Source organism: Podarcis erhardii (genome assembly GCF_964252035.2).
Source record: "Podarcis erhardii genome assembly, chromosome: 10".
NCBI classification, from domain to species: domain Eukaryota; kingdom Metazoa; phylum Chordata; class Lepidosauria; order Squamata; family Lacertidae; genus Podarcis; species Podarcis erhardii.
In genome coordinates, this window is record NC_138500.1 from 6,208,747 (window position 1) to 6,216,987 (window position 8,241).

An 8,241-nucleotide genomic window follows, 5' to 3' on the forward strand; every position below is an offset into this window, starting at 1 on the left:
ATTGCTCGGTCCTAGCTCCTGCCAACCTAGCAGTTCGAAAGCACAAACTGCAAGTAGATAAATAGGTACCGCTCCAGCGGGAAGGTAAACGGCGTTTCCATGCGCTGCTCTGGTTCGCCAGAAGCGGCTTAGTCATGCTGGTCACATGACCTGGAAAAACTGTCTGCAGACAAACGCCGGCTCCCTCAGCCAGTAAAGCGAGATGAGCACCACAACCCCAGAGTCGGCCATGACTGGACCTAGTGGTCAGGGGTCCCTTTACCAGCGGGAAGGTAAATGGCGTTTCCATGCACTGCTCTGGTTCGCCAGAAGCGGCTTAGTCATGCTGGCCACATGACCCGGAAACTGTACACCGGCTCCCTTGGCCAATAAAACGAGATGAGCGCTGCAACCCCAGAGTCGGACATGACTGGACCTAATGGTCAGGGGTCCACATGTGGTGGACGTGCAAAATAACAAAAGCATTCTGGGAAATGATGTATAACAAGTTGAAAAAAAATGTTTAAAATAATGTTTGTGGAAAAACCAGAAGCTTTTTTACTAGGGATTTTAGGTGCAGAGATACCAAAGGAGCAGAAACGACTATGTATGTACGCAACCCCATTTTGGTTGCCAGCATCTCGCAAGATTTCGCGGCACGTTTTCCCCTCAGAAAAAGTGCTTTTCTGTGGCAGAGGTCTTGCTTTGGGGCACTGTGCCTGGAAAATGCGGCGGTGGGGTGTTGGGGGGGGGGGAGGAAGGAAACCACGCAGTGAGATCATGGCAAACCCAAACGGCCGGCGTGCTTTCATGAGAAAGAACAGGAAGATGGCGTCCGGGAAAATGGCGTTCCAAATTTTGACCGCAGGATCAAACTCTCTTAAAGTCATCCAAGTTGGTGGCCGTCACAGGCTCCTGCAGAACACAGTTCCATAGATGAACTGCGCTGCACAAAGAAGTCTTTTCTTCCATCTGCCCTGAATTTTGGATCCCTTCCAGTCGGGATTCAGGCCTCACCATGGGACTGAAACTGCCTTGGTCGCGCTGGTCGATGATCTCTGGCGGGCTAGGGACAAAGGTGAGAGCTGTTTCCTAGTTCTGCTGGATCTCTCAGTGGCCTTTGACACCATCGACCATAACATCCTTCTGGACCGCCTAGAGGGGCTGGGAGCTGGGGGCACTGTTATACAGTGCTTCCGATCCTTCCTTCTGGGCCGTGTTCAGAATGAATGTTCAGACCCCAGGGCTCTCACTTGTGGGGTGCCTCAGGGCTCTATCCTCTCCCCCATGCTTTTCAACATCTACATGCAGCCGCTGGGAGAGATCATCAGGGGGTTTGGGCTGGGTGTCCATCAATATGCAGATGATACCCACCTCTACCTCTCTTTTAAATCAGAACCAGTGAAGGCGGTGAAGGTCCTGTGTGAGTGCCTGGAGGCGGTTGGAGGATGGATGGCGGCTAACGGATTGAGTCTGAATCCTGACAAAACAGAAGTACTGTTTGGGGGGACAGGAGGCAGGCGGGTGTGGAGGATTCCCTGGTCTAAAATGGGGTAACTGTGTCCCTGAAGGACCAGGTGCATAGCCTGGGAGTCATTTTGGACTCACAGCTGTCCATGGAGGCACAGGTCAATTCTGTGTCCAGGGCAGCTGTCTGCCAGCTCCATCTGGTATGCAGGATGAGACCCTCTCTGCCTGCAGACTGTTTCGTCAGAGTGGTGCATGCTCTAGTTATCTCCCGCTTGGACTACTGCAATGCCTACTGACTCTGATATTAGAGGAGGTGCATGCATAGATAGCCAGTGTTGTTCAACTTCCCCATGAAGAGGGATTGACTATTCACTCGGAGAATCGTAACTCCGGGCCAGGGCCAGCCCAAGACATTTTGCCACCCGAAGCAGACCCCAAAATGGTATCTCCCTTCCCTGTCAGGGAAGAAAGGGTGAGGGAAGACCTACATCGCAGACAAGGGGAAAAGAATGATCGACATCATTATCTGCTGCCCCATGGATCTTGCCGCCTGAGGCATTCGCCTCATCTTGCCTCATGGGTGGGCCGGCCCTGCTCTGGATGAGGAATCAACGTCTCCTAACAACTCTCAGCACCCTGAACAAACTACAGGTGCCAGGATCCCTTGAGGTGGGCACCCATGAGCATTAAACTGGTCTTAAAGGTAAAGGGACACCTGAACATTAGGTCCAGTCGTGGCCGACTCTGTAGTTGCGGCACTCATCTCACTTTATTGGCCGAAGGAGCCGGCGTACAGCTTCCGGGTCATGTGGACAGCATGACTAAGCCGCTTCTGGCGAACCAGAGCAGTGCACGGAAACGCCGTTTACCTTCCCGCCGGAGCGGTACCTATTTATCTACTCGCACTTTGACGTGCTTTCGAACTGCTAGGTTGGCAGGAGCAGAGACCAAGCAACAGGAGCTTACCCCGTCGTGGGGATTCGAACCGCCGACCTTCTGATCGGCAAGTCCCAGGCTCTGTGGTTTAACCCACAGCGCTGCCCATGTCCCTACTGGTCTTAACAGTGCTTTAAATCCAAAGTACGGAATTGGTCCAGGTCTCAGCAGTGCAGAATACAATGGAACAATTATTCGTAACTTGGAAACTATTAACACAACTTAAAATCCAGACAAGATTTAAATTTTCCGTTTTGGGGTGTTGTTAGAATCATAGAATCATAGACTCATAGAGTTGGAAGAGACGACAAGGGCCATCGAGTCCAACCCCCTGCCAAGCAGGAAACACCATCAGAGCACTCCTGACATATGGTTGTCAAGCCTCTGCTTAAAGACCTCCAAAGAAGGAGACTCCACCACACTCCTTGGCAGCAAATTCCACTGTCGAACAGCTCTTACTGTCAGGAAGTTCTTCCTAATGTTAAGGTGGAATCTTCTTTCTTGTAGTTTGGAACCATTGCTCCGTGTCCGCTTCTCTGGAGCAGCAGAAAACAACACATTTCTATGGATTTTAAAAAATAGTTAGGGAATCTTTTACTCTTCAGATCAAGGTCCTTATGTATGGTAGTATTTGCTGCCTGCTTAAATTGTAATTTTGCTGGAACATTAATATAAACAACTGGTTCCGATATTGTACCTGGTTTTTAGGTTACCGCAGCTGACTATTTGTTCCGAATGCTTTTGTGATATACTGGTTTTAAACATTCTAAGCCGTCCAGCGGTGCTGGGAGGGTGGAGTGCACGTTTTCTAAATTACTAAAGCAATAAATAAAGGGCAGGCTGTGAACCTGTGCCCGCGAGTGTGTCTGAAATCCAGAGGTGGTGCGGAACATTAATGAGAAAACCAGATCCCCTGGACCAACAGGCCATTAAGGCTCAGCTTGCTCCTCCTCTAAACATTGCTGAAAAGTCTTTCACCCCCACCCCGTGTGTGTGTGTGTGTGTGTGTGTGTGTGTGGCAACTTCCTGCCTGGAAAATCCCTGCAGCTGTTTCAGCTCAGCTTTCACTGTGATTTCATGTTACCACGAGCAATTTTTTTTTGCATTGCTCCTTCTTTGCCCAGCTTTGTGAACAACAACAAAATAATAATAATAATAAATTTTATTTATAGCCCGCCCTCCCCGGCTAACACCAATAAAATTACAGGAAAAACATAATAGGATAAAGCTATTTTAAAATGCAGGTTAAAATGCAATTTAATATGCAGCCCCATTTTAAAAATAGCCAATAGATCTTCTTCTTCTTCTCGTCATCATCATCATCATCATCAAACTGCAATGTTCATTCACTGCAGCGTATCTTCGACACCCCAACTTTGACGAGCACTGAACACACAGGGGCTACCTTGAACTGAGCCTGACCTCTGGATCCAACGAGCTTAGTACTGTCAACACAGGCTGGCAGCAGCCAGTGGCGTCAAGTCCGTGGAGTAGGGGCTGGCGGGTCCTTCCCCAAAGCCCATGAAGCTTCTGCTCGGATTAGGGAGGCAGGCACGATGTTCTAGGGGGTCCAAGAGCCCTCCCGCAATCTGCCCAAAGTCCGCCCAGCTTTGGGGAGACAGCAGCAGGGCTCCAACATCTTGTAAAGGTAAAGGGACCCCTGACCATCAGGTCCAGTCGTGTCCGACTCTGGGGTTGCGGCGCTCATCTCGCTTTTTTTGGCTGAGGGAGCCGGCGTACAGCTTCCGGGTCATATGGTCAGCAGGACTAAGCCACTTCTGGCAAACCAGAGCAGCGCACGGAAATGCCATTTACCTTCCCGCCGGAGTGGTACCTATTTATCTATTTGCACTTGATGTGCTTTCGAACTGCTAGGTTGGCAGGAGCAGGGACCGAGCAACGGGAGCTCACTCCGGCGCGGGGATTCGAACCGCCGACCTTCTGATCGGCAAGTCCTAGGCTCTGTGGTTTAACCCACAGCGCCACCCGCATCCCTCCAACATCTTGTAAGAGGCCCCAAAGCCTGAGAAGCTTCTGCCTCGCTTAGGGAGGGAGGGGCGATGCTGCCATGCATGTTGCAACACCACACCACCCCCGTATCACCCTGGCAAGCTGCTGCCTATGGCCCTAACTTTTCCCCTACAAAAAAAATGCACTGCTCGCCACTGGCGGTAGCCAGTGAGATGCCGTGATTTGAACCCAAGGCCTTCTTCATGCAGGTAGATGTTCTGCCACCAATCAAAAATCCTGCTTCAAATGTATTTTGGAAGTGTAAGGAGACAGAAGGCACATTCCACCACATGTGGTGGACGTGCGAGAGAAAAAAGCATTCTGGGAAATGATTTATAACAAGTTGAAGAAAAGGTTTAAAATAACGTTTGTGGAAAAACCAGAAGCCTTTTTACTAGGGATTTTCGGTGCAGAGATACCAAAGGAGCAGAAACGACTATATATGTATGCGACGACAGCAGCGCGGATACTACGGGCCCAGAGATGGAAAGAAGATTAAAGTCCCGACCAGAGAGGAATGGCTGATGAAGATGATGGAACTATGCCGAAATGGGGAAAATGACCGGGAAAATCGGAAACCAGGAAGAGAGAAACTTTAATAAGGGATGGGAGAAATTTACAAATTATTTAGGAGAACACTGTAAACAACTAAAAGCTTTGGCAGGATTTGAGTAACGCTTGTAATGTACTACAGTGGTACCTCAGGTTAAGTACTTAATTCGTTCCAGAGGTCCGTACTTAACCTGAAACTGTTCTTAACCTGAAGCACCACTTTAGCTAATGGGGCCTCCTGCTGCTGCCGCGCTGCCGGAACACGTTTTCTGTTCTCATCCTGAAGCAAAGTTCTTAACCTGAAGCACTATTTCTGGGTTAGCAGAGTCTGTAACCTGAAGCGTATGTAACCTGAAGCGTATAACTCGAGGTACCACTGTATAAGGTAAAAATGGATTACAGTGGATGCTAGGGTTGCGAACGTGATCCGTGCGGGAGGCACATTCGCAACCCGCGGCGTCCGCAACCTGCAGCGGCGCGTCTGCCCATGCACAGGTTGCGATTCGGTGCTTCTGCGCATGCGCAAAGCACACTTTAGCGGTTCTGCGCATGCGTGACCGCCAAACCCCGGAAGTAACTCATTCCGGTACTTCCGGGTTTCGGCGGTCCGCAACCCGAAAAAATGCCACCTGAAGTGTCTGTAACCCGAGGTATGGCTGTATTTTAAGATAAATGGAGAAAATATATGATGCAGTTGAAAAAGACTGAAAATGGAAACCATGGAAGGGTGGAAGTCTAAGGGTTCAGGGAACATTTAGATGTTGATGATTATGTCTAACGTTTGAATTTAAATGTGTAGTGTAAAACTGAATAATTTTTTTTTTAAAAAAAGAAATAAATCCATATCTGTATGGCATTTTCCTGCTTGACCCTTCCCCTCTGGTTATTTTTTTTGTTTTTGGAGGATTGCTTCCCTGTCTTCCCAGGATGCCTGGGGTACGTGGACTGGGGGAGATCAGCCTGGGCTACACATCCGGACTGCAGATAACACAGGAGCAAAAACACCTCTTTTGCCCTTCCCCATTAAATGTGAGCTGTGGAACCAAATGCTTCGCCCTCTCCGTTTTTTTGAGATTTCCGCTGAGGCGCACAGCACCCAGCCACTGTGTTGTCTTTGGACCATGGTGGCGACTTTGGAACGAAGCTGCAAACCGTGATCCAGTTTCCCTTCCTCCTTGCGGGCCAAGGTCAACAAATTGTCCAGGCAGGAACCGGCAAAATGCAGAATCAGGAGAAATTGTTAGCGGTGTAGGGTCTGTAAGGAGAGACAGGTCAGCCCCAAAGCTGCATCTGGTAATGTCTGGATTGCAGAAGTCTTGAGTCAACTGAGACAGCTCAGCTGGGAGAGCACAAGACTCATACTCTCAGGGTTAGGGGTTTGAGCCCCATGTTGGGCAAAAGATTCCTGCATTGCCGCGTGTTAAGCTATGGTTTTCCTAGTAGTGATGTGTAGAAGTGAGAGCTGGACCATAAAGAAGGCTGATCGCCGAAGAATTGATGCTTTTGAATTCTGGTGCTGGAGGAGACTCTTGAGAGTCCCATGGACTGCAAGAAGATCAAACCGATCCATTCTGAAGGAAATCAGCCCTGAGTGCTCACTGGAAGGACAGATCCTGAAGACTTTGGCCACCTCATGAGAAGAGAAGACTCCCTGGAAAAGACCCTGATGTTGGGAAAGATGGAGGGCACGAGGAGAAGGGGATGACAGAGGACGAGATGGTGGGACAGTGTTCTCGAAGCTACCAATATGAGTTTGACTCAACTGCGGGAGGCAGTGGAAGACAGAAGTGCCTGGAATGCTCTGGTCCAGGGGGTCACGGAGAGTCGGACAAGACTAAACAATTAAACAACAACAGACTAAATGACCCTTGTGGTTTTTTCTACCTCCATGGAAGGTAGAAATGATTATGCCCTGAGGTGCTCTTGCCTTTTTATTTCCTTAATAATAATAATAATTTTTTATTTATATCCCGCCCTCCCCAGCTGAAGCCGGGCTCAGAGCAGCTAACGACAGTAAAAATAACACCGTTTACATAAAATCACAATCAATTAATTGAAATACATTCTAAAATCAATTCATTCTAAAATCAATTCAGAGTCAAATTAATGGCAGCCATTGGGCTGGAGTTCTATGAGGATTACCCAAGGGGGGGGGGTCAGGCTGTGCCTTGGCCAAAGGCCTGGTGGAACAGCTCCGTCTTGCAGGCCCTGCGGAAAGATATCAAGTCCTGCAGGACCCATGTCTCTTGGGACAGAGCGTTCCACCAGACTGGGGCCACAGCCGAAAAGGCCCTGGCGCTGGTTGAGGCCAGCCTAACCTCCCTGTGGCCCGGGATCTGCAAGATGTTTTTTGTTTGAAGACCGTAAGGTCCTCTGTGGGACATACCAGGAGAGGCGGCCCCATAGGTACAAGGGTCCTAGGCTGTATAGGGCTTTAAAGGTTAAAACCAGCACCTTGAACCTGATCCTGTACTCCACTGGCAGCCAGTGCAGCTGATATAGCACCGGGTGACAGAGGACCCCGTAAGGAGTCTCACCGCGGCATTCTGCACCCGCTGGAGTTTCTGGGTCAGTCTCAATGGTAGACCCGTGTAGAGTGAGTTACAATAATCTTCTCTCCAGCTCAAGGGTTCTCGGCATAGCCGTCAACTTTCCGCTTTTCTTGCGAGGAATCCTATTCGGAATAAGCCAACTTCCCTTAAAAAAAGGGAGACGTTGACAACTATGGTTCTCGGTCCTCCTCCATCCAATTTTGGCTTCAGGTGCACATTGTTCCTGGGCCTTCTCTCCAGGAAAGGCAAATCCCACTTCTGACACCAATGTTGCATAACTCGGACACCATCCCCGCTCTCTGCTGAGCGGTTGCAAGATCCCAGGGGGGTTCCAGGCACTCACTCCGGTTTCGTGCTCCTTTGGGAGAACTGAAGACGGAGCAGAGACTGTGGTAGTTTTAAGAAATGATTTATTCACCTTCAGTCTGCATGGAAGGGAGCCCAGATATTACAGTACGGTCATTCCAAGAGGCACTGTTCCCCACATAGCAAAGCAGCACTGGAGTCCAAGGCATCTCTGCCCATCATAGCTGTCAACGTTTCCCTTTTTTAAAGGGAAATTCCCTTATTCCGAATAGGATTCCTCGCAAGAAAAGGGAAAAGTTGACAGCTATGCTCCCGATCACAAGAGTTGGGAAGGGACAGATAATTCCAGAACCTCCCGCAAGTAAGAAGGGTGTGTGTAGATACTAAGCTATTGTTCCAAAGGCAAAATGTACCGTATTTTTCCATCTATAAGACG